The following is a 24,629-nucleotide window of genomic DNA, read 5'->3' as shown; positions in this document are numbered from 1 at the left end:
AATCCATGTTAGTGAGAAAGATTGACTTGTAGGTTTTTGTTGTTGTTTTAAATAATGCCTTTGTCTGCTTTTCGCATCAGAGCGATGTGGACCTCTTGAAATGACTTGAGACTCCCAGGAAGGACTGCTAAAAAGACATATTCCTACAGACTCAGAACTTCCTAGCAGGTCAGGAATGTGTGGGTGAGCGTTCACAATGTTGGAGACTTCTCCAAGACCAAACCCAACACCATCTACGCGCTAGCAGGTGGCTGATGCCACAAAAGCACACCATTGATAAAAGTGCATTTTTGAAGGTTTTACTGCCTTTTCCTACTACACTGCTCGAGTATCCTACCTAGTTTATTTCACTCTAGAGAGTGGTGAGGACTTCCAAGACCCTCACCCTACCCATCTTCTTTCAAAATTCTTAATTGAAGAAAAGTGTCAGTGTCTGTAAGAACCACCTGTGGTAGCGGCGATCCTACAGGACAAAAGCTGGGATGTTTTAATCACTAAAATATTATTTCTAGGGGTCCAGAGCCTCTTTTTTGTCTACCTACTGTGAGAGGTCATTTCAGTGGTATCGGAATACAGGAACTTCCAGTGTCTGGCACTTGTGTGCATCCTCAACTTGTACCCTTCAAATGATTTGTCTAATTGCTGTGGTGCAGGAGGCTGGGGCCCATCTCCTTTGTGGGAAATTACTGAGGTTGTGGGAGGGACCCGACCACTAGTTTGTAGGTATAGTCTGACACCTACTGCCCACAAATGGTCTTTGCACGCATGCTTTCATAGTTGAAAAACACAATTCGAGAATATCATTCAAAACCTAAATTATATTTTAAGGTTTCTTATGAATGAGAGCACAAATCTGGATTCTTTTATCCACAATCCAATGATCTGCCTCTTTCATTTTAAACATCACATCTAGCTAAAATTCACCATCACTATTCCCTTAATATGGGGCCAGGACTGAGCTTACACTGAAATGCGGAAAGATATTACTTAGGAAATGGATTATATAAGTCAAACTTTGGGGTAGTTTATTACCTATGCACAGTTTGAGGTTCCATTAAGGTCTCCAGCTGCTGCAGGAAAAAGTGACAACTTTTCCTCATCCAGATTAAAATTCTGTGGTCAGAAAGGCAGAAGAGAATGTAGAAAAAAGGTAAACCAAGATGTTGCTATTTCATTTGTTTTCCTGGAAATTTCTGTCCATCCCCTACCCCACGCTAATCCCAATATCTTCCTCAGGTTCCTGAGTTATCAATATTCAGATGTCAACTCAAATGTCACCTCCTAGATAGAGCCTTTCCTGACTACCTGGCTCGAGTAGTCACTCTGCCCTCCCTACCCTCCTGCCCATTAACCCTGTTTTTATTATTTCATAGTACTTAGCGCTACTTGAAACTATTTAATTCATTTATGTTTCAATGTGTCTAATGTCCTTCTCTGCCACGACCCCTTCCCCCTGCCAGAAACTAAGGGCCATTTTCTTGTTCCCTACTGCATTCTCAATACTTCGCACAGGGCCTGATACCTATTATTAGTTTAAAAAATCAACAGCTCTATTACTGTGACATCAGCCATCTGCTGGCTGAGAGATGCTGTTTGGTTTTGTTGTAGAAAAGTCTGCATCACAATCACCCACTTAAAGCATCTCTAAACCAGAGGGCCCGTCCAAGCCCACAGCAGTGAGCTGGGGAGAACTTTATGAGCCGCCTACATGGGAGGCCTTGAGAGTATGATCATTGATTTTTGTAATGGCTGGAGGGAAACATTTCTATAAATATGTTGGACTAATAGCACATTTGATATTCTCAGATCGGATGGGGACATTAATGTGACCGTCAGAAACTTGGAATCTGATCCCAGACTCAGAGAAACTCTGGAAATCATTATTCCCTAAGTTTCAGTTATAAGTAAGATGGAGTTAAAAACACTTCACACCTTCTCTCCTACAGAATATCATTACAAAACCTGGACAGAATGCAGGGGGAAAGTATTTGAATAGTCTGAAAAGTGAGTAGCAAGAGGGAAGAACACCGGAATTTGGAATATCACCACTCTGAATCCAAATGTGCCAACACTAACAATAATGTACATTATCTGAATATACTCACTTAAAAACAAGAATTATCCAAATGGGCTTTAAAAAGCATGGCCCAACTCTACCATCTACAAGAAACTCAGTTCAAATAGGATGTATATCGATTAAAAGGAAAATGATGGGAATGATAGGGACGTTGCTTATAGGAGTACCCCTTATCAGGCAACACATCGCTCATTTGCACATTCATTCATCAAATATTTGTTGAAAGTATAGTAGACTTAAGACATTATGCTGCCTACTTCTACATACTAACTCATAATCTTAAGAGTCATATGTAAGAGTGAATTACATTAGTCGGGAGAACAGGTGATCGTACCTGGATCAGAGTGAGATGGGTAGACATGGAAAGACAACAACCACCTACAGTCCGATACTTGAGACAGCTCTCAATCCATGAAGGCAAAGTTTCCGTCCATTCACCAAGATTTCCAGGCAGAGTAGTTAAGTGGAAATAAAATAAGAAAAGCAAAATCAGTTGAATAAGGGATATTATATCCTTTACTGGGCCATCTACCTTCCTTTTAAATAAGCGTGATTAAGCAAACCAAAGTAGAATACACACTGATCAGCCCACTCTGGTCACCTAGAAAGTGATATGAGAATTAGGAACGAAGTTAAGACAAGGGGAGCAATTCTAACTGATGGGGGATTTCATATGTATTTTCTATTCTATTTTAGGTTGACCATAATCTTTTCTTTAATGTAGGATTTTAAAAAAATGATTTCTGTCCCCCCCAGGTTGATCCAGGGAGCACCATCTTGCTTGCTGACTGATAGAATGCACTTTTCAATGTCTTGCAAGATTATGAGTTAGTACTTTAAAATGTGCAACACATAAAGCCATGCCTTAAACTTAGTAGATTTTCAATAATATTTGATGAATGAATACATAAATGAACACGGCTTTTGTTTGATGTGAGGTACATGTTTCCTACCCTGCTGGGATTGGCAGATTAAAGCAACATTAAATACAACAGTGCTACAATCCTAGAAGAATAACAGGAAATACTTCCAGAGCACTTACCATATACCGTTCTGAGTGCTTCACAAATATTAACTGGTTTATAATTCCAGTAAACATGAAATGTATTCTTTTCAGCTCTGTCTTTCAGATGAGGAAACTGAGGCATAGAGAAGCTTGATCATTTGCTATCTTTTTAAAAGACTTAATAAGTGATTAAAAAATGGCATTTGCATCCATGTAGTCTGGCTCCAAAGCACGTGCTCTGAAGTGTTACCATGTTGTGGTCCAGTCCAGGGGACCGGACACCAGAACTGCCTGGGAGGCTGGTTACCGCAGATTGTGGGGCCCCGCCCTCAGGGACTTGAAATTCAGTAGGCCCAGGGTAAGACCTTGAATTCGCCTCTCTGACAAGTTTCCAGGTGATGCTGATCTAGTCTGAGGGTCGCTTTCTGAAAAACACTGCGAAGTGCATTAGAGAAGGGGATGAAGGGCCTCTGCAGACACTTCCTCTCTCTAACGTATTCTTTGAAGAGGTTCCTGACCCCGACCGGACATTACTCAAGCTTCTGGTGCAAACTATGAGAGCCTGGGAGCTTTGGGGATTCCTGCTTCCTGCTATTTGATCCTAAGTATTTTGTCCTTTGTGGTGATAACAAGGTCAATCCTAGATTCTAGCATTTCCTCCAAATTAAATGATACCAGTGGTTGATGACCATGGGGACTTCCTATTGATTTCTCCCTTATTACCCACCTTCTCAAGTTTTACCTAAGGTATGCAGCAACTAGAAAATGACAATATTCTGCAAAAAGAAAATCGCTTCCTGTTTTACTTTGTCTACATTTGAAAAACCTCTCTCACTTTCCTCATCTGTAAAATGGGGATGACAGCATTATCTATTTCATAGAATTTGTCAGACTCATCATCGAGTGATGGGCTCAGGGACGTGTAAACACAGATGCAACAGCTTCTGCAGCGGAGAAGGGTCAGTGGTGTAATGAGTCGTGAGAAACGAGTTCAATGTGCATGAAGACATGTGCATGGTCAAGGACACGATCGTGACATGCAGAACCAAAGGTCACTCCCTTTTTTAGAATACTGTTTCTAACCCTGCTTCTACACCTTACAAGTCCCAGAACAACAGAGAAGCTACAAAGAGGTAATATATAATAATTTATAGGTTGTGTATGTATGTCTATTATATGTAAATAATATGTAAACATTATATGCAAATAAAAAGTTGATTTAAAAAATAATATTTGTGCCCTGATCAGGGTGGCTCAGTGGCTGAATGTCATCCTGCAAAACAAAAGGTGACCAGTCAGGTTCCCGGTCAGGGTACACGCCTGGGTTGCAGCCCGGTTCCTAGTTGAGGTGCATGCGAGAGGCAACCAGTCGATGTTTCTCTCATACACTGATGTTCTTTTCTCTCTCCTCCCCCTTCCTACCTCTCTCTCTAGAAATAAATACATTTAAAAAATAATAATCTTTGACACTTTACAATGCAACTGAGTGATTCCTTATCTAAGAATGGACCCAAGAGAAATGGAACACGTGCCCAACCACAAGAGTGTACATCAACGATCGCAGCAGATTTTCCATGATCACCAAACACAGGAAACAGCCCAAATTCCCACCAACTAGCAGGAGGAGAAACAAGGTGTGGTGCATCCACACCCTGGAACACCGAGGCAGGAAAAGCAAGGAAGTGCTGGTATGCACTGCAGTAAGAGCGAGCCTTTACTACAGAATGCTACGTGAAAAGAAGCTGGACACAAAGGACCGCATGTTATGTGATTATATTTACACGAAGTTCCAAGCAAATCGGAGGTTGCCCGAGATTGGAGCAGGAACAGTATTATCAGAGCAGTGCCCAGAAAAACTCGGTACTCAATAAGCATCAGCGCTGATACCATTTTAGGCCCGATTGCTACATGGGTGTGAAACTGATCTAAGCTATTTCCTTCATGAACATGATGTCCTCCATGGAACGTGATGCTTCTTCGCCTGTAGTGCGCTGTTTGTTAAGGCAACTGAATACGATCTTTTCTCCTAAGTGTGTTTAAATTTGTGTTTTCAACAGGGATTATTTATATTGAATATCTCAGGATTCTTTTCCTGCTGTTGGAAATGCTTTGGTCTTCAAAATGTTTTGAAGTCCTTTCTTGCTTTCGGCAGGAGTTAAGGCTACATCTTCATTTCTTCAGATAAAAACTAGAAAACAGAGGGTCTGAGGAATGATCAAGGGACCAATTCCAAGATGGCCTGAAGATCTAGGATCAAACGTGACTGGAGTCTATTGCCATTAAAAGGATAAGAAACTGAGGTCACCAGATTGTAACGTAAAAGAATCAACACCAGAACTGGAGGTAGCTGTTCACAGGAAACTGTTACAGACGTTACCCATGTGTTCATGTACTTTATTTTTGTTATATGTTTAGCACATATAATTATAATATTATATGTATTAAACATCTTACATTTACATATTACAAAATAAAAAAGCTGTCGAAATACTCCAAACGATAAGGAAGGCTACAATTTACTTCAGAATAAGAAAGAACTATAGCAAAACTGAATAATAAAAAAAGTCAAGAGATATTCTTACACATTACTTGAAATGACCTGTATCTGAGGATGCTCTTCCTAGCCATGCCTGTAGAAGCAAAGACTGGAAAGAACGTAAATGTCTACCGAGAGGAGAACATTGAGCCCCGATTAAAGTGGAGCCCTGACCGGAGTGGCTCACTTGGTTGGCTGTCATCCTGCAAAGTGGAAGTTTGCCAGTTCGATTCCTGCTCAGGGAATGTGCCTGGGCTGCAGTTTGATCAGGGCACGTGTGAGAGGCAACCAGTTGATGATTTTCTCTCACATCAATGTTTCTCTCCCTTTCCTTCTGCCTCCCTTCTTCTCTCTCAAAAAAAAAATCTTTTTTTGAAAATAGGAGAAGAGTTGAAGTACGTTTCATCCATATGTTTTCATATATAGATGAGATTGTTTTCAGCCTTCACAAGGAATGAAGCAAATGACATAAACCAATTTCAAAGCTATATTGTTAATAGAAAGTGTAAGATACTGAACTATATGGTTTACCACCATTTGTGTAAAAATCAACTATCTATAGATAAACGTGTACATGTGTGTATACAGATATATATGTATGTATGTGTGTGTATATGTGTATATGTATGTGTATACACACACATACATATACCTATTACATACATATACTGCAGCAGAAACTCATAAGAGGTCATGGGGACAAGAGAGACAATGAGGAGTGACTAAAGAAACAGAAAAAAATGGCAAAGAAAACAGTAATAGCTTCAACTGACAAGCAATAAAAAATATCTACCCAAGCCAAACGGTTTCATAGCTCTCTACTTTTCATAAGGACAGACCTGGCTCAGAACAGGCATAATTCTGAAAATTTTGAAATGTAATAATGCCAGGATGTCTTCTATGGGAGATTATCAAAACATTTTTCCCAAAGAGAACAAATTGACAATCTCCTTACTCTCAGGAGTGAAACTCTTGCCTAGAGTACCGAGAGTTTTGACAGAGATGATTTCTCTGTCCTTTGATTTTTGGACTCAAACTCCCTTTCCTGTAAAACGGGCTTGTGAAATATGCAGCATTGATACTTAAGCAAAACATAAGCAAGAAAACAGTAGGCTCCACTGTGAGGGGGCATTGGGACTCGCTCACCAAAGGCCTTTCTCAGCCTTGTCAGCTGGGAACTGGAAACCAGGACAGTGCTTATGGAAGCAGGAAGGTCGAGGAGCAGTAAACATCTTCCCCCTCTAAATGGTCTGGCTTACAGAGAGAACTGTATTGAGCAGATAAACGTGGAATGCAGCAGGAAGAGAAGAGGGTCTGGAGCAGAATGAAGTTAGAAGCAAAGAGCTGGGAGAAAGACATTTATTGTTATTTATTGATTTTCATGGATTGTGCCATAAAGCCTTTACTCAGAGAGCTGGGCTGTGTTCTTTGGCCTGACTCCTTAAAACTTCCTGATGCCAGAAGAGAATAGAAAAGGGACAAAACACCTTCCTTCACAGAAATAGAAATGTTCGGCAAGGTTTGTTTTCTTTGTTCTTTTGACCAGCAAAGCCAGTGTGCTGCTATTGTTTGCTGGCCTAACAAAACTGAAATCGAGGCTGTCACTGGACAGCCTTCCATTCTTCTGCCAGATGCTGAATCGACAGTCCCATTTCTGCAACAGTTTGCTTTAATGAGCCTAGAGAGAGTTTCTGCTCGTGTCCTGGACTGGGTCACAAAGAGGAAAGAGGGATAACAGAAGTCAGAGCGGTACAGAAATGAAATTAGTCCTCTGAAGGCTATTTGGACTGGTATCAGATCAGTTCCTCAGGGAGGCAGATTGGAATTATTCGCTTCCTACTCCATGTTTTGCAATTATTTCGCTTGTTGTTATAAAAATGAATGTTTTGTAAAATCTTCACCCTTCTCATTCAAAAGACTGCATTCAACTATTCTCAATAAATCCTTTGCCCCTCTTCGTAACCTCTTTGGAAATGTTGATTCATTAATTCTTAAGATTGTGGTGACTCTACTGCACAAGTATAGTTAGGTTTTGATGAAAAATCAGATAAGAGGCAGATATTGACGCAATCCAGAGATTTACTGGCACATGGCGGCGCTACGTGGTTCATTCACTCCAGCCCCTGGAACAGCAGAGCTGAAGTTCAGCTCTCATAATCTAAGCCGCTGGGGGCTTGAATGAGCTCCCAGGGCTATGAGTTAACAGTGACGCTTTATAGGAAAGATTATGGCATTCTGAACCAAAGGGGGTCCGACTTCCTTTTGGGACATTCAAGTCACCACCCTCTCCTGTCTGATTTGTGGATTTGGACTCACCATCTTCCTGGGAATCTGCAGTGGAAGAGATGTTTGCCACCACAGTCACAAAGGGGCCACAGCCAGGAATGGTTGGGTACCCTTTTCAACAAAAACCACCCTAACAATCTGAAACTGGATAATCAACATGCCCCTCAAGTCAACTCGGATTCTTACAGACAACATTAATCAGGGTGCTTTTGTGATGAATGTTGGCTGAGTAATGGATGGACTGACTATGTACTGTTGATGGGTGACTGCCTTTTGGTCCTTTTCTAATGTGAAACTCTCCTCGAGTGAAGGTGAGAGAGTGATAAAAAGTGCAAAAAGAAAAAAACTTGAAGCTGGTCAGGAAGGGAGAGAGAGAGAGAAACACACAAGTTTGGAGAGAAAACCAGTTATCCTTACTCATTCTTCGTTTGGATCATTCCCACCGTTAACTGTCCATATTGCAATATATCCATCGGCTCACTTAAGTGTTGGGAGATTGTTCCAAATGTTGAGCTAACTTTCCCCCTTTTCCCAAGGCATCTTTTACCCAATGGAAGAACAGGTGAAGGAGTTACGGAGTGAGACTAAAAGAAACAAAGGGAAGAGGCAATAGCTTCCAGGACCTGATTTTTTAATCTCCTGATACCATGTGGACTTGCACTCTGGGTACCAGTCAACTGATAATGTAATAAACACAAAGATGCAGCCATTTCACTTAAAAAAAAAGACAACTTTGAAAATGTCCTCTTTATTCTACCAACTTCAACCTTACACAGTTTAATTTGTAGATTTTGTATTATTTTGCAGTTTCACTTCCCCCTTGTCATTTATTTGATTTAACTAGAAACAGACTGTTTATGTTCCATTTCTGTTACTCCTAATTTAGGCCACAAATGGGGCTGGAACCGGGGAAGACAGCAGATGGGGGTAAGTCACATTTTCTGTTATTTGAAATTATAAACACAACATTTCTGAGGAGTTAATTTATCTATATATTACATTTTAATAAAAATGTAATGCACTATCATAAAATTGATGTTGATAAGTGCATCAATTGTGCATTGTGAAAATGCACTAAAAACAAAGTGTGATTTACACTATTTGTTTTTCCCTCCTTTAAAAATCTGTAATATGAGCTTCTAGTAGTATTATGACCAGAGGTGACACCTGAGTGACCAAGGACAGAGGAAATCATGGCTATTAGAGTTTGTGGGTTATAAATGAAGTGTAAGTAGTTTAGACTAGGGACTTTGAAATCCAAGAGACCTGGTTTGGGAGCTTCTGTGGCTTTCTAGTGATAAGACATTGGTAAAGCTAGATACTTTCTCTAATGCCTTGGGCTTCTCACCTCTGAAATGGGGATGATAACAGTGTGTTCCTAGGGATAACAATTCGATGAGGCAATACATTCAAGTCCATACACAGAGTAACAGCGCACAAAGTAAGTGCTCAGTAAATGACAGACATGAGCCAGGATGATCTATGATATTTCTTTGAAAACTGGTACAAAATTATTCAGAATTTTGGATTAACTAGGCCATCTTTTCCTTGTCTCTTTGGGACAGTATACAAAACCTGAACAACAAATTAATAATTTTTTGTAAAGTGTTAAATAATGAAATGTAAATTTCATTTATTTAAAATGTAAAAGTGTTTTACATTTTGCTTGTTTCAGAGCTAAGGCATCATTGCCCTGGCTGGAGTGGTTCAGTGGATTGAGCACGGGCCTGTGGATTAAAAGGTTGATGGTTCGATTGTCCCTCAGGGCACATGCCTGGGTTTCAGGCCAGGTTCCCAGTTGGAGGTGTGAACGAGGCAACAGTTCAATGCTTCTCTCCCTCACTTTCTCCCTCCTTTCCCCTCTCTCTAAAAATAAATAAATAAAGTCTATTTCAAAACTACCCCCAAATGTAGGCATTATTATGGTTCACATTTAAAAAAAAAAAAGCAACTAAGGCACCATGTAGCCATAGTCTATTTGAATTTCTTACTGTATTATTCATTAGAGACATTTTGCAAAACCTGGCCTATTCATGTTATAGAACAATTTGTTTGTTGACAGAGATTTAAATTCAGGAATGCAAAAATCACCTCATTTTAATACTTGTAGATAATCTTAAACTCTCTGCTCAACACATATAAATATAGAAATAAAATAATGACACATTTTGGGCATGAACTATACTACAATTTTTCATAAGAATATTCAGATGTGGTTGTCAAGAGTAAACACCTGACCTTCCTCCCTTACGGTAGTAACAGATATTCAAAAACTCTGTTTACTTTGCCAAGGTTAGTCCAAGGAAACTCAAGTACAGGATTACATAAACCAGCTGGAGATCCTAAGATTAACTACAGTGAAAAAACGAGTTACTGAGTGCTTAGCAGGCAGGTGCCCCACCTCAGTTATTTTATTTACTTCTCACTACTCTCTCTCCAAGTAAGTACTGATAGCTTTAGTTTACAGATAAGGAGACAATGGTGCAAAGAGGTTAGGGGAATTGACTCTGATCCTTTTACCACCTTCTATTTCCTTCAAGAGCTGATGACTACGAAGTTCTGAATGTAATCATCTCATAGCAGGTTGGAAATCTTCAAATCCTCTATGGGAAAAAATATGTATAACTCTAAATTTCTCTCCAGTCCAGTAACGCTGGAAGGGTTTGGGTTAACTAGTAAGAACATTTGAACTGGAAAGTCTTCCCCAACGTACCTACTGCTGCCAGAGGAGAATGGGGCCTGATTTTAATAAGAGAAGAGGACACAGAGAGGCATTTTCCTTCATCAGTTAATAGTTCAGTAATGGTTTTAAATTGTTACATCACAGAGCAGGTATTTCATTTTCCCTCTTGACCTAACTCTGAAAATATGGTGAAACTAGATAATTTCCTGTAATTAAATGAAAGCATCAAAAAAAAAAAAAAAAACCCCTCGCCAGAGGACATGCTAATTGATTTTAGAGAGTGAGAGAGAAAGAGAGAGAGAGAAACATTAACTGGCTACCTCCCGTACTCGCCTTGACTGGAGATTGAACCCACAACCCAGGTATGTGCCCTGACTGGGAATCGAACTCACAACCTTTCTGCTGTACAGGACAGCGTTCCAATGAACCGAGCCACCCAGCCAGGGCTCANATGAAAGCATCAAAAAAAAAAAAAAAAACCCCTCGCCAGAGGACATGCTAATTGATTTTAGAGAGTGAGAGAGAAAGAGAGAGAGAGAGAGAAACATTAACTGGCTACCTCCTGTACTCGCCTTGACTGGAGATTGAACCCACAACCCAGGTATGTGCCCTGACTGGGAATCGAACTCACAACCTTTCTGCTGTACAGGACAGCGTTCCAATGAACCGAGCCACCCAGCCAGGGCTCAACGCTTGTTTTTGTTAAGATAAAATATTATAAGTCCAAAGTCCTTTATTTATAAATAGCATTATACTTTTTAAAAAGCCATTTCCATTGTTAGTAATAATGAAATCTATTAATAATAAAATTAGAGTTTCTGGGACAGGATTAAGTGGGCAGGGAAATCAGGCTATTATTTGTTTTTAAAGATGTAGAAACCACAATACAAATGAGCAGAAACATATGTATCTATGTCAAGGGATCCTCGTGTCATTTTTTGCCGGATGTTGCCAGTCATTTTAAGTCTATACAATGTATTAGTTGGGTGTAGAGGAACACAAAAAAACTCAGTATTTGTGGTGACATAAACATGGAGAAAAACTACTGGAGACAAAAAATAGCCACATAAAAAATTTAAATGAAGTCGAATAGAGAATTCTGCGGGATCTCCAAGCTTCCCAACTCGACTGAAGAACATTTCCTGACACTGTCGCTGCAGGAGACGTTCAGCAGCCGCGCCATCCCACAGACACAGGACGGACCCGCATACGGACCCGCATACAAGAACCCACACTTTCTAGTGACTGCATTTCCAAAAAGAAGCAGGTGAAATGGATCTTAATAATGTATTTTATTTAAACAAATATATATCCACATGATATTTTGACACATAATCGATATAAAGAAGTTTAAGGCCATATTTTACATTTTTTCTACTTTAAATCTAGTGTGTATTTTAACTTTATTTCAAGTATTCAGTCGCCACATAAGTTAGTGGCTAATGCATTGGAAGCAGTTCAAATCTTGCTGAATTACATAGCGTTCTTAGGGATTTATTAAGGAGCTGGGCACTGATGTAATCAGGTGGGCAATGTAACAGCAATATGGAGTTCGGTAAGCAGATGTTTATCTTGTGGGTTCCCTGAAATCATAAGCCTTTCTTGTTTGTACAATAACTTATGCCACTGGTAACAGCTACTGCTATCTAAGACGCTGTGAAATATTATATCACATAATTTAGAAGAACATCTTCTGTGTTCTCCTTACGACTGTAAATTTGATATGTGTGCACTCTGGAAATATCAGAAAAGCTAAGGCAAACTTGGATTTTGAATAGAAAGATATAACCAGAAAGAGAAGTTTCTGGGTCCTGCCTTGTATCTGTTACTCTGTAAATAATGGGGGGGACACATTGGACCGATTTAACAGAAGAATAGGGGAAGAGGAGACAAGTCCTCATATCCTGCCTGACTCTTGTGTTTAATTTTAGTAGTTTAAGAAGGATACAACAAACTTGTGAAAATCTAACTGAGGGCAACGTGGGCATTTGTCAGAAGCCTTGAAACCACATCCTGTAAGCAACAGTTGAAAGCACCAGGGACGTGACTTTGGAAGATGAGCAGCTGTGGTTGGGGTGGTTAGAAGGACAAGCACAGGAGAGGGAATGAGACAGTACTATCGTCCGTATTGGCAAATACTTAAAAGGATGTCATGGGGAGGGTGGGGGGAGAACAAAACCAAACCAAAAAACAACTCATGAAAGAGAGGGCAAAGTGAATATAAAGAAAATTGTTCCTAAATTTGCAAAATGGTAAAAAAAAAAAAGGGAGGCAGGGAATCTTTCACTACAGGGAATGAGGGGGAGGGGCAGTTCATGATGCCTAAGGCTTCTTCCAACTCCCATAATCAATTTTCTCTGTCCCAGATACTGAGCAGAGAGGCAGTGTGCAGGTTTCATAGTCACTGGCCTGGATGTTACAGGTCCTGTGAACTAAATCTCCACTCAACCATTAGGAGCTCGGTCACCTTGGGCAAGTCCCTTGGACTCTCTGGGTCTGCTTCATCTATAAAATAGAAATAACACGCCCTACACCTACTTCTGGGATTATTGGAAGGCTTTGTAACCTAGAAGGAAAACACAGGTTTCTGTTTCCATGGAATAAGCCAAGGAAGCCTCTTAACTCAGCCCTCCTGTTACTTTTTCTTTTCTTTCTACTCTAGGGTTTTGTCTTCTCGCACCCAGCTGTTCCTGGTACCACCACCCCTGCAGCACCTTATCTTCCCGCTGCAGGACGGGAAAGTCTACTGCAAATGCTGCCTTTTTCTACCCCAAGGGAGGGCAAAGGGTCCATAAAGTCCACGAAGCAAAGTCTGTAAGAACTGTTGTCTACACTTTTCATTCTGCAATCACTCTATAAAAAAAAAAAGAGCCAACCACTGGAAAGGATTCCAAAGAAATCACAATTTCATGGCTGCTCTGTAGAACATTACACCCCTTATCAGAGACCTTTAACCCTCATAGAATAATGTATCCATGCAAGCTATCTTATACCATCATACTTTGAAGTTTGCAGCAGACATGAGATGGGATAGTAAGAAGCTAGGAAAATTCCTTGGCAAGTGCCATAGGGAAACTGATGCAGCTTAACACAATGTTTGAGTAATTTACAGCTGGGTGCAGATGGTCACCAAGACAAAAGTCCCAAGTGCCTGGCAGCGGGCAAAACTGAGGGGGAAAAAAAAAGATTTGGCCCCCAGCGTCACCTTTCCTCCCTGGAGTTAACATGTAGGCCTCAATTGTATTTCAGCTCCAGGACCCAAAAGGCAGCAAAACCTGGTGGGTGAGGCCAGAATCAACTGCAATTATCAAGGACCCCTGGCACTGACCAATCAGCAAAGACCACAACCCTAAAAGGACACACCTGGAAACCCTCCAGAGACCTCCCCTAAGATTCCTGCCTGCAAGAAAACTATAAAAGCCTCAAGACAAAGGTCCCAGTGGTGCTCTTCCTCTGGGGAGCAATCTCTGCCATTTCCTTTCCCTTCTCTAAGGCAATGGGCAGCTGACAGCTTGTCCCAGGCTGATACCCTGTGGCCAAGGCTCCCTTTTCTCTGACCTCCCAGTGAACTAAGGCAGCCCAGTCTAGGCTTGCCTGTTGCTTCCTCTAAATGGGTAAGCCCTTCCTTGTTTCCCTGTGCCCAGCTTTAATCAATGTTCCTCATAGAAATGTTTCCTACACAAAGTCAAGGAGCTACACACTACAGCTGGCCCTAGGCAGCCTCAGGGCCAGGCCTCTGTCCAGTAACATAATTACTTACTTTTGAGCTATTGCATCTGGAGTGTAGGTCTGGGAGTGGACACTGAACTTCTTTAATTAAACCTTTACCCACAGGTAATACATAACGTCCCCTTTTCTCTACCCAACTTCCCTCTCCCAGCTCCTAGATGTTCAGGGAGATGGTATCAAGGGCACAAATATGAAGTCAGATTGCTGGGGTTCAAACACCAAACCCACTACTATGGGAGGGGGTCGTTTTATCTGCAAAACAAGAATGATTATGACTTCACAGAAGATTATGCTCTTGACACACGACCAGCAGAAAATGAGTGGAGTTGTCATTGTTATCTTTCTGGCACTGCCATCAGCATAAAGGCTGCAGGCACCTCCTAAGCTTTTGGGTTTGCGACTGCCCAGACCGACCAAAATTTAAATCCTTGAATCTGTCATGAGCCTGCTGGGGGGCAATCTGGCCAGACAGAATAGCAGGATGTAGCAGGCTGAAGCTTCAGCCTCCCAGATACTCTGCATCACTTTATTTTTTTTTTAAGATTTCATTTATTTATCTTTAGAAGTGAAGAGAAGGAGAGAAGTATCAATGTATGGTTGCCTCTCATGAGTCCCCTGCCGGGAACTGGCCTGCAACCCAGGCATGTGCCCTGACTGGGAATCGAACCGTGATCGTGTGGTTCGCAGGCCCGCGCTCAATCCACTGAGCTACGCCAGCCAGGGCCTCTGCGGCACTTTAAATCAAGGGCTAGGCCGGAAAAAAATGCTCTAATACAGGACGTCAAAAGACTAAAAGTGCAAAACCCTGAGCGTCTCAGCAACAGCACTCAGGAGCCAGGGACACATGCCAAGGGGCGTGGCCCTCCTTCTCCAAGCCCAGGGGCGTGCCCTTCTCCGCATGCGCTGAGGGGCGGGTCCCCCCGGGCGCTGCGTGGACTCCGGAAACCACAGCCGGCCTCGCCATTCTGCGCATGTGTAACTGCTTATGGGGCTGGGCGGGCAGAACGGCGGAGCTCGAAATTTCTGGGAAAAGGGACGAATGGGACCGGGAGGGCGGGGAAATGCATGACAGGGGGCGGGGAAGAAGGAGGGAAAGTTGAGATCAGCTGACCCGGTCTCGTGACAGCCTAGGCGGGGACGACGCAGGCGTAGTGGAGCGCGGTCGCTCAAAGCGTGAACGAAGATGGCGGCCTCCAGAGTGAGCCTCTAAGAGGCAGAGGGAGGAGGCGGAGGGGGCGGGGAGGCAGCGTCGCCGCGGCATAAGGAACCCGCGGCAGCGGAGCTACAGAGCCCCGGCGGGGAAAAGGGGAAGTGAGGGGGAGGAGGCCGGAGATCGCCTCATCCCATTCTGGCCGCAGAGCCGGTGGCGGGAGGAGTTCGGGCTGGAGCCTCTCCAGCCTCCTGCAAGGTAAACTACTCTGGGCACCAGACCCTGCTTTACCTTCTTTCCACGTCGTGGGGACTCGGGGGGCTAAGGGCAGGGAAAATGAGGAATGGTGTCTTGGCCGCCGCAGCCTCCGGCTGCTAAGGAAGGCTGTTACCCTCCCCCCAAGCTACTGATCTGGTTCCTCCCGTCGGACCCTCTCAACCTCTCCCGGATCCTACGGACATGGGCCCCGAGCGCTCCCTTGTTCAGACCTATCTCGTTCTGTTTTCTGCCCACCACGGCTCCTCTCCGCTGCACATCCTTACCCCACACACCCCTTATTCCCCCTGGGCTCCGCCCTCGGGACTCCCAGGCTCCTACCTAGTCTTAGCGCTCTTTCTGACAGATGCTGGCAACTCTTGTTTTCTTGGGTCAGCGGCCCTTCTCGCCCCACGTCCTGCATATACTTTGATTTTGTTTAGTTTTGTTAGGAAATGGGGAGCACCCGTGCCATGTTGTTTCCTCTCCAGTCTCCTCCTTTTCCAAAGTCAAGTTTTTCCCCAAGGCTTTCCCGTTCTGCACAGTAGCCTACGCGCCGTGGCCTTTTCTTTGCCTCTTGTAATTTTGTTTCTGGATACGGCCTTTGGGGTGGGTAGGTAACGTAGGATTTAGACTCTGTTAAACGCAGATTTGGATTTGGTACACTTACGGAGAATGTCTTCCCTTGAGTTGTCTCGTTATCCTGGGGTGTTCGGTTAACCGCTCTTGTCTTGAGATTGTTTGCTTTATCAGTTGCCTAGCGGGGGGGTGGGGAGAAAAATTAAAAGATGACCCCGCGATGTGGACACAGTCTCCGAAAGTGATGGTTTGCCTCCTCTGCTTTCCCTTTGACCCCGCCCTGATTCCTCTCAAAAGAGGACCTCCATCTGATACTGTTGCCTGTGTTATTTTTGAGCCTCCTGGAGTGTAGTGTCTTGGGGGGGGGAAGTAAAGTTGAATCGTTTCTCCAGGATCTGCCCCAGTGATTTCGTCTTCCTTACTGTATGGCTCTGATTTCTAGATAGAAAGTACTGTTTGTAGAGTTTGAGGAAATGGTTCACAGCGGTCTTGCTCTGTGAGTTCGTGGGAATATGAAACAGGACTTGCCTTAAAAAAGAAAGGAAATTTAGAAGACTACTTGTCGAAAATTTGATATTCTAAGAAGATTTGGTTTCACTATTCTTTGGTTTGGGAGTGCTTTATTCTTTGACTTAATTTAACATATAGCAGAAAACCTTGCTAGCAATTTAAAGGTACTATGAAACTGTTTAAGTGGCTAGATCTCAAACTTATATTTTGCCATTAATATCATAATGGAACATAAGACCTTGCTTAGATAATATTGCAGTGTGCTCCTAGTTTGGAAAAAGGAAGTAGAATATACCAAGAGAGGAAAAGAGGAGTCAGAACTTATTAGGAGAAATGTAAAGAACCTTTATAGTCCAGTTCTTGGAAAGCACCACTATTTGTGTTCTACTGGAAAGCAATGGATATTCCTCTTTGTCTAAAGTGGCTGTAATAAGTAAATGGTCCCCAAAATATGAATGTTATCAATGAGAAAGGTATGGAATCATGGAAAGTATGAGATTTGTAAGAATTTAACATTCATTAATAAATAGAAGCTGGTTGTCTAGGTAACCAAACAATTTGTAGAAAAGTTGATAGTGCAGTCTGGTTCTCAATAGATACTAAATTATGGTGGAAACAAGAAGGATCTGTTCTTACCTTGCTGGGGCGGCTCAGTAGATTGAGTGCTGACCTGCAATGCAAACCAAACAGGTTGCTGGTTTGATTCTCAGTCAGGGCATATGCCTGGGTTGTGGGCCAGGTCCCCAGTAGTGGGGCAGGTGAGACTCAACCACACATTGATGTTTCTCTCCGTCTTTCCTTCCCTTCTCTCTAAAAATAAATAAATAAAGTCTTTTAAAAATAAAAAAAGAGGATTTGTTCTAAGTAATTTGGCTCCATCCCTCAACCATTTCTATTTACACAAGTGAATTTGAGGTTCCCATTGCACATAACTTTGCACGTGCATCCCTGATTGAAGTTCTTAAAATTAGTGAAATACAGGCATACTCTTTTTACTGCACTTTGTTTAATTGTGCTTTACAGATGTGGCTTTTTTTTTTTTTACAAATAGAAGGCAAGATCCTCCACCAGCAAAAAGATTACTACTCACTTTATTGCGATACTTGCTTAATTGGCACTTGCTTAATTGGCGTTGGTCTGGAACCAAACCTGCAATATGTACAAGTTATGTCTATAGAAGCAAGGTTACACAGATAAACTGTAGCAAAAATTTGGTTGCTACTAATAGTTTTAGGCCTAAATGTTGACTGTGATGTTTAGAAGTTATTAAAGGCAAGTTGTTTTGAAAGAGATCCTTTAAGTCAGTGCTTCTCTATTTTATCAGACCCAGTAAAAGCCTCATTTTTATTCCAAGTAATTTGTATACCTCTTCTACTACCCTGAAATAGTTTAGAAATAATATAACCACTGGTTTGGGTCCTGGGACAAAACGAAGCTTTGCTGCCACTCTTAAAACAAAAACAAAAAAAAAAAAAAATGGACTGAATTCAAATTCATAACTTTTTTTCTTTGAAAATTTTTAATGAGTTGAAGCCACAGAACAAACCACTGGCCCAAAATTTAAGGAAAGAAGGAGGACATGAATTTACATTCACCTTCATTAGACACAACTGGACACTGGTAAGATGTCATCTAGAATAGATGACCAAGTGGTGAAGGATCAGTGTACCTCCTTCGATCTCTTTATCCACAAACCTCACTGGGTATTAGAAAGGGTCCTGGGGAGTATCTGTTCCGGTGCTGACATAGAGGAGGGGAATAGCAAAGCTTTCAGGAGGGACAAAAACTCTGCTTTGATACTTCTCTGTCTCTTCTATGGAACAAAAGTCTTGATCTGTTGAGAGAAGGGCTTCTCTGCCAGCCCTGTTGGCGAACTTTCATTGCACTGGGATGGGGGGGGAGGCGGGTGGGAGTCGAAAGAAGAGGTAAAGAATCTTCTGGGGGAGGCTCACTGAGCCCCAGACTGCAGCCAGGGGAATCACAGCTCTGAGATCCAGGTGCATAAAGTGAGCCTAAGACTGAATGTTAATTATAGAACAACAGAGACTGTACCCCCAGTTCTCTGCCACCAGGAAGGGTTGAATAACAAGTAACTCCAGAATACTACTAGGAGCAGAACAAGATTGTGTACAGAGGCACCGCACAAAGAATCAAACAGACATTGCTTTAGTAATCCAACCCCCACAGCAGCCACAAGCTATTGTCCAGGTATTCGAAGCCTGTAGTACACTTCGGATAACCATAGCAACAGCAAATCATAAATCAGCACTACTAAATAGATTAACACCCTGTACTAAAGACCTAGCAAAGAAAAGGTGTGCCAATTTCCAGACACAAAAATTATTTACCTTAGTCTCGTCCTGTACAACATTTCAACTTTCAACAAAAAGTTACAAGGCATGCAAAAGGCAAAAAAATTCAGAAGAGAAAGAGCAGTCATCAGAACTACAATTTGATTAACATAGATGGTATTATCTGATAGGGAATATTAAAATGACTATAATTAATATGTTAAGCAGGGGTGTCCAACCTTTTGGCATCTCTGGGCCACACATTAAATACACAAACACTAACAAAAACTGATGAGCCACAAAACAGTTTTAAGTAAATTTACAGTTTTGTGTTGGGCTGCACTCATATCCATCCTGGGCCATGGGTTGGATACACCTGTAAGGTATGAACAGAAAATGTTCAAAATTAGATGGGTGACTTCACCTGAGAGATGGAAACTAATAAACAACCAAAAGCAAATGCTAGAAACTCCATTACCCTGTAGAGAGGCAGAAAACCTTTGTCTCATCAGTAGACTTGGACATCCAAGGAAAGAATCAGTGAACACTAGATGTCAGTAGAAATTACCCAGCTAAAGCAAACAAAAACATTTTAAAGAACAAAATCCAAGAGCTTGGGGGTATTATTAAACATATATATATTGAAATCCCGTAAGAATATAGAGAAGAAATATTGAAATATGTGAGTCAGTAATACAGGATTTTTCAAAATTAATGTCAGGCATCAAATCACAGATCCGAAAAACTTCAAAAACACTAAGCAGGATAGATACTTGGCCCCGCAAAACGCAAACAAAACACACCTAGATATATTCTAACTGATGTAAACAGAGGACAAAGAATGTCTTGAAGGTAGCCAAAGAAAAGAGAAATGTTAAATGCAGAGGAACAAAGATAAAAGTTACAGCAAAGAAACCATGCGAGCAAGGAGATAATTAAATGGTCATTTTAAATACTGAAAGGAAAACAGCAAAAATACCTTTCAAAACTGAGGACAAAAAATAGACACTCTTAAATAAAAGCCAAGGGAACTCAAAGTATGATCTCTTAATTTACACAGTCGGTGCATTCCTGGAAGAGTATGTGCGTATTAAACTGGAAAAAATACTTTGTGGTTTATACTTTATATAGAATTAAATTTGGGGATTGCTTAATTATAAGTAGGTTTTTACCTATGTGAATGACCACTTAGATGTTTGCAAATTGAGAACAGTTCTTCAGTCTAATAGTCTTTTACATTGAGGGATATCTAGCGCCATTCACTAAATACTAGTAGTGTTTCTGGTAATAGTGTCACGCATTTTTTCATCACACTTTTCTGCATCAGTGGTGTTCACCTGCTCAGCCCCTGCCAATCGTATTTCTTAATCATGATTTTTAATCATAGGAATTTCTTTGAGAATCAGAGAATTAAGGGATATCTTTGTCCTAAGTAACTTAAGCCGATATGGCTGTGATCATTTTTGGTAACTTAAGACAGTTACCTGTGCAAAGGTACATTTAAGTGGGGCTTCATTCAGTAAAGATAAATATTTAATTTGCTGGTAGTTTTTTTAAAATGCTTTTAACTTTATTCAACAGGCTGCCTATTTCAGTTTTGCTTATACTTTGATGGGCTATCTGTGAAGAGAATGATCTCTGAAACAACAGTCTGAAATCGGTGGGACCTTGTAGTTTCAGCACTGTAAGTTGCCCTTAGAAGTGGGCCACACTGCATGAGCACTGTTCACATATTCAGCACATGCCCATTGGCCATCTCTCTCTGCAAGTCATCATTAAGAATTTGGTCTTATGATGAACAGACTGAAAACAAAACCCCTAAAGCAATCCAAAATGCTTGTTTTAATGTTCTGATTTTGCCAAGCAGAGTTGTTAGACACAATTGAAGGATTGATAAGGTTATAAATGTAGGAGACTTTTTCTAATAGTAAATTCTATACTAATGATATTAAAATGGAAGTTTTTACACATGGATTTCAGACTTGTATTCTTTAGGCACTTACTGCTATGAGGTGTCTCTCTTCCTCAAATTTCTAGTCAAGATATGGAATGCATTTTGGGTGTTTATCGAATCGTAAAATATATAAGCCATTCTCCCCCACCCCCTCTGCAAGCCTTTGTCCAGCCTGTGGCCGGTTGCCCGAATGCAGTAAGGATGGATGTGAATGTGGCACAACACAAAATTGTAAATTTACATAAAACATGATGAGATTTTTTTGGTGATTATGTGTTGCAGTGTATTTAATGTGTGGCCGAAGACAGCTCTTCTTCCACTGTGGTGCAGAGACGCCAAAAGGTTGGACACCCCTGCGTTAGAACTTCTGGGTTTAATTGTTAAAATGGAATTCTCCTTTTTTTTTTCTTTAAGTTATCTGATAGATAGAAGTGTTCTGTAAACTGTAAAGCACTATGGCGGAGTGAAGAATAATAGGGCTATTTTGGAGCCAAGCTAGAAACCTGCGTGTTGGTAATTTGTATTGGGTGAAAGGGAAATTGTAGCAATTTGAACTTGCCTTTTACTTAATTATAAAGTGAACAATGTTTGGATATTAGGGTGCTTAGTGTGAAACTTTACGATGTATCTGTCATGTGCTTAGGAAATTTTGTCTCCCACTGTGCATTTACTATAGCGATAGAAGAAGAGCTACACATTTAAATGTGGTAATTGAAAATCTCTTACCCGATAGGGTCTATTGACCATAATAGAGCAAGGTTATTAAGTGGTTGTGAGCTGATGAGTTTATTGAACTAGTACAATTTGTTCTTGCCTAAGTCAACTTAGCTTCAAAAGTGAAATGAAATGGAAATTGGGGTTAAAATATTTCAAGAATGAGTATAAACAAAAATATGTGAATTATCAGTAGCATTGATTTTACAGACTTGCTTTAGTAGAAACACTCCTTAGGTTTTTTTCGGGTGAATATTTCAAGGCACTTTTAAAGTTCTGGAAAGCAAAGAGTCATGATCATGCTTCTTGGAAACTGTTAATTTTGCTTTACAAATAAGAATTACTCTCTCTAATGAAATCAGCATACATACAATTAAAATATGAAGAAACTGTGTCTTGTAAAATATTTCACTTCTATTGAATAGATAAGGCCAACAAAATTAACTGCTGTGGTATTTATGCTTGTCCCTCTCCCCATTAAGATACTATCAAGAGTGTTCAGCCCTGGCAGGTGTGGCTCAGGGGACTAAGTGCCTGCCTGCAAACTTAGGGGGCGGCAGTTGGATTCCCAGTCAGGGCACACGCCGGCCAGGTCCCCAGTTGGGGGCATGTGAGAGGCATCTGGTTGATGTTTCTCTCCCCTTCTCCCTCCCTTCCCCTCTCTAAATATAAATTTTTAAAAAATGTTAAAACTGTTCAGATTTAGCTTTTGAATTTCTGTTGCCTTTTAATTTCATGAATATGTTTCCAGTTTCTAACTGGAAAAGAATAGATTTTTTAAAAAGGAATGAAGGGGAGAATCTTGGTGATTTTGTCCTGCCCCATGGTGGTAGAAGTATTTTAAAAAGTATTTTGATAGGACAGACAGTGCAAACATTTCAGTATTATAACTTCTGAGTGATTATTTAGAGATACGATTGTTAAATTTGATGTCCCACTGGCTTTCTTGCTAACAACACTGTGTTTGGAGGTACAGGGTTCTTCCAAAGAGAGCTGAGGTCGGATGGACTGAGACCTTACCATGTGATCTCCTTTATATAAAGGTCTTTAACGTAGGTCATCATACACATGACACATACTGCATTGTTTATTTAGAAGGAAATGCTCTTGCCTGTACTTGAGTTATACATTAAACATGAAGCTGGAAATTTTAAAAAGAAGGTTAAAGTTTATAATAGTTTTCCTGCACACACAGCACATTCTATCTAAGTTGGTGTAGATGTAGCTTTTTAATCTGGGTAAAAATTAATGTTCGGTTAACCATTTTTATTTTTTTAGCTTTTATTTGAAACTGAACTAACCTGGTGATACCATTCACTCAGATTTTGAATTCAGTCACAAATTGAAAAAGTAGGTCTTTAAGAAGACAGTAATAAAGAGTCCTCTCCTTTGTTATTACTCAAAATTAATCACACAAAGGATTAGCTTTTGTCGTAACAATGATTGGTCCCCACCCCTGCATTTTCAGTAGGATATTCCTATATGAGGAAGGAGTAAGTTCGTAGGTATAAATTAGTTCCTATCATATGAATACTTAACCATATTTTCAGATGTAGTTTTACAATGTAGCAGAAAAAGTGTTTCTATTGTAGGAGAGTTAGGTCAGAAAATAAAGGCAAAGGTGGTTTTCCCAAACGTAAATGTCTTCACCTAGAGCCAGGCTGAAAGAACTTCACATTAGACACCCACCCATATACTCACCTCCAAAAGTTTCACGTTAACATTTTACTCTACTGGCTTTAATGCAGATCTGTCTATCTTTCTGTCCATCTTAGTTTTTGATGCATTGCATTTTCAGACAAACTTATATTTTTAATTCGTTACTTGAGAGCAAAGTTAATGATGAAAGAGTTTATTCTTTCATCTATGGACTCAGGGTGGAAGAATTAGTATCATATCTGCTCTCAGGAAGTTTTCTCATTTGTGTAAAAATCTGTTTCAGTTGGTCATGCAAAATACTTGGTTTAAAGCATATAGCCTTCATTAATGCTATTTTCTTCATTCATTCACTAATGTATTATTAGTACACTCATTCATTCTTAGCTAAGCGAGTATTCTGGTCAAGTTTTTACTAACATAAGCCATGCACATACACTTAATTTTGCTCCGTGTGCAGATTCTTTTGCTTATAGCCCAGCTATAAGCTGTTTGGGTGCCGATGGCATTGAGTCCCTTCATGTTGTGTTTTGTTCAATCTGACGGAGGCTTCTGCTCAGTAGACTCTCAAATCCCCCAATTTTGTGTCAAAATCACAACTTCTACAAGATTGCTCTCATTTTAACCATAAATGATCTTAAATGGATTGTCAGTTTTACTGTCAGTCATAAATGAGGTAATGTGAGAACATAAGTGTTTCAAAGCTTGAAGCAAAGGAATTCATTGAAAAAGGTGAATCTAGCCAAAATGCCTATATTGCCCTCAATTTGACTTTTTAACCCTCAGTATAGATCTCTCAAAAGGACAAACTGAGAAGTTACAAAAAGTTCTCTTGGTGTTGTGATGAAAACTGAAGCTGACTTGCAAAAAATTGGATATATTTTCAATGTGATTTAGTTAAAATTGACATGTAAACTTGAGCTTTTCTCATCAAAAAGATGAGTGGGTCTTTGAGAATTCGAAGTGGGATACTTGTAGAAGTGAGGGTGATGAGTTGTTCTAACTGTCAACTTGGATGATACATAGTCAGTACGAATATTCCTGTCCTACTTTTCTGCATTTTTCTGATATTTGTGCATTGCCATTATCCAGTGAGTTAACTGTGTCCATAAGTGTCCTCGTGATGTGAAGAAGTTAATACAACTTCCAGACCAATTACCTTCATTAGATGAAATGACTATCACAAAGTGGTTGAGGTTTTAT

General features: G+C 40.7%; 1 protein-coding gene across 1 annotated transcript in view; it reads left to right on the top strand.

Moving 5' to 3' along the window:
• Positions 1-15,479: 15,479 nt before the first annotated feature.
• DNAJC13 (DnaJ heat shock protein family (Hsp40) member C13) overlaps positions 15,480-24,629 on the top strand; it is a 110,343-nt gene continuing 101,193 nt past the window's right edge. Inside the window, exon 1 of the mRNA XM_037061279.1 lies at positions 15,480-15,725. The gene's annotated coding sequence lies outside the window, so the exon portion shown is untranslated. The remainder of the gene's footprint in view (positions 15,726-24,629) is intronic.

This window comes from Sturnira hondurensis, unplaced genomic scaffold (genome assembly GCF_014824575.4).
Source record: "Sturnira hondurensis isolate 20B ecotype Veracruz unplaced genomic scaffold, ASM1482457v3 Scaffold0013299, whole genome shotgun sequence".
Lineage (NCBI taxonomy): Eukaryota > Metazoa > Chordata > Mammalia > Chiroptera > Phyllostomidae > Sturnira > Sturnira hondurensis.
The sequence above is the reverse complement of the archived record's forward strand: the minus strand, read 5'-3'. Positions and strand labels throughout refer to the sequence as shown.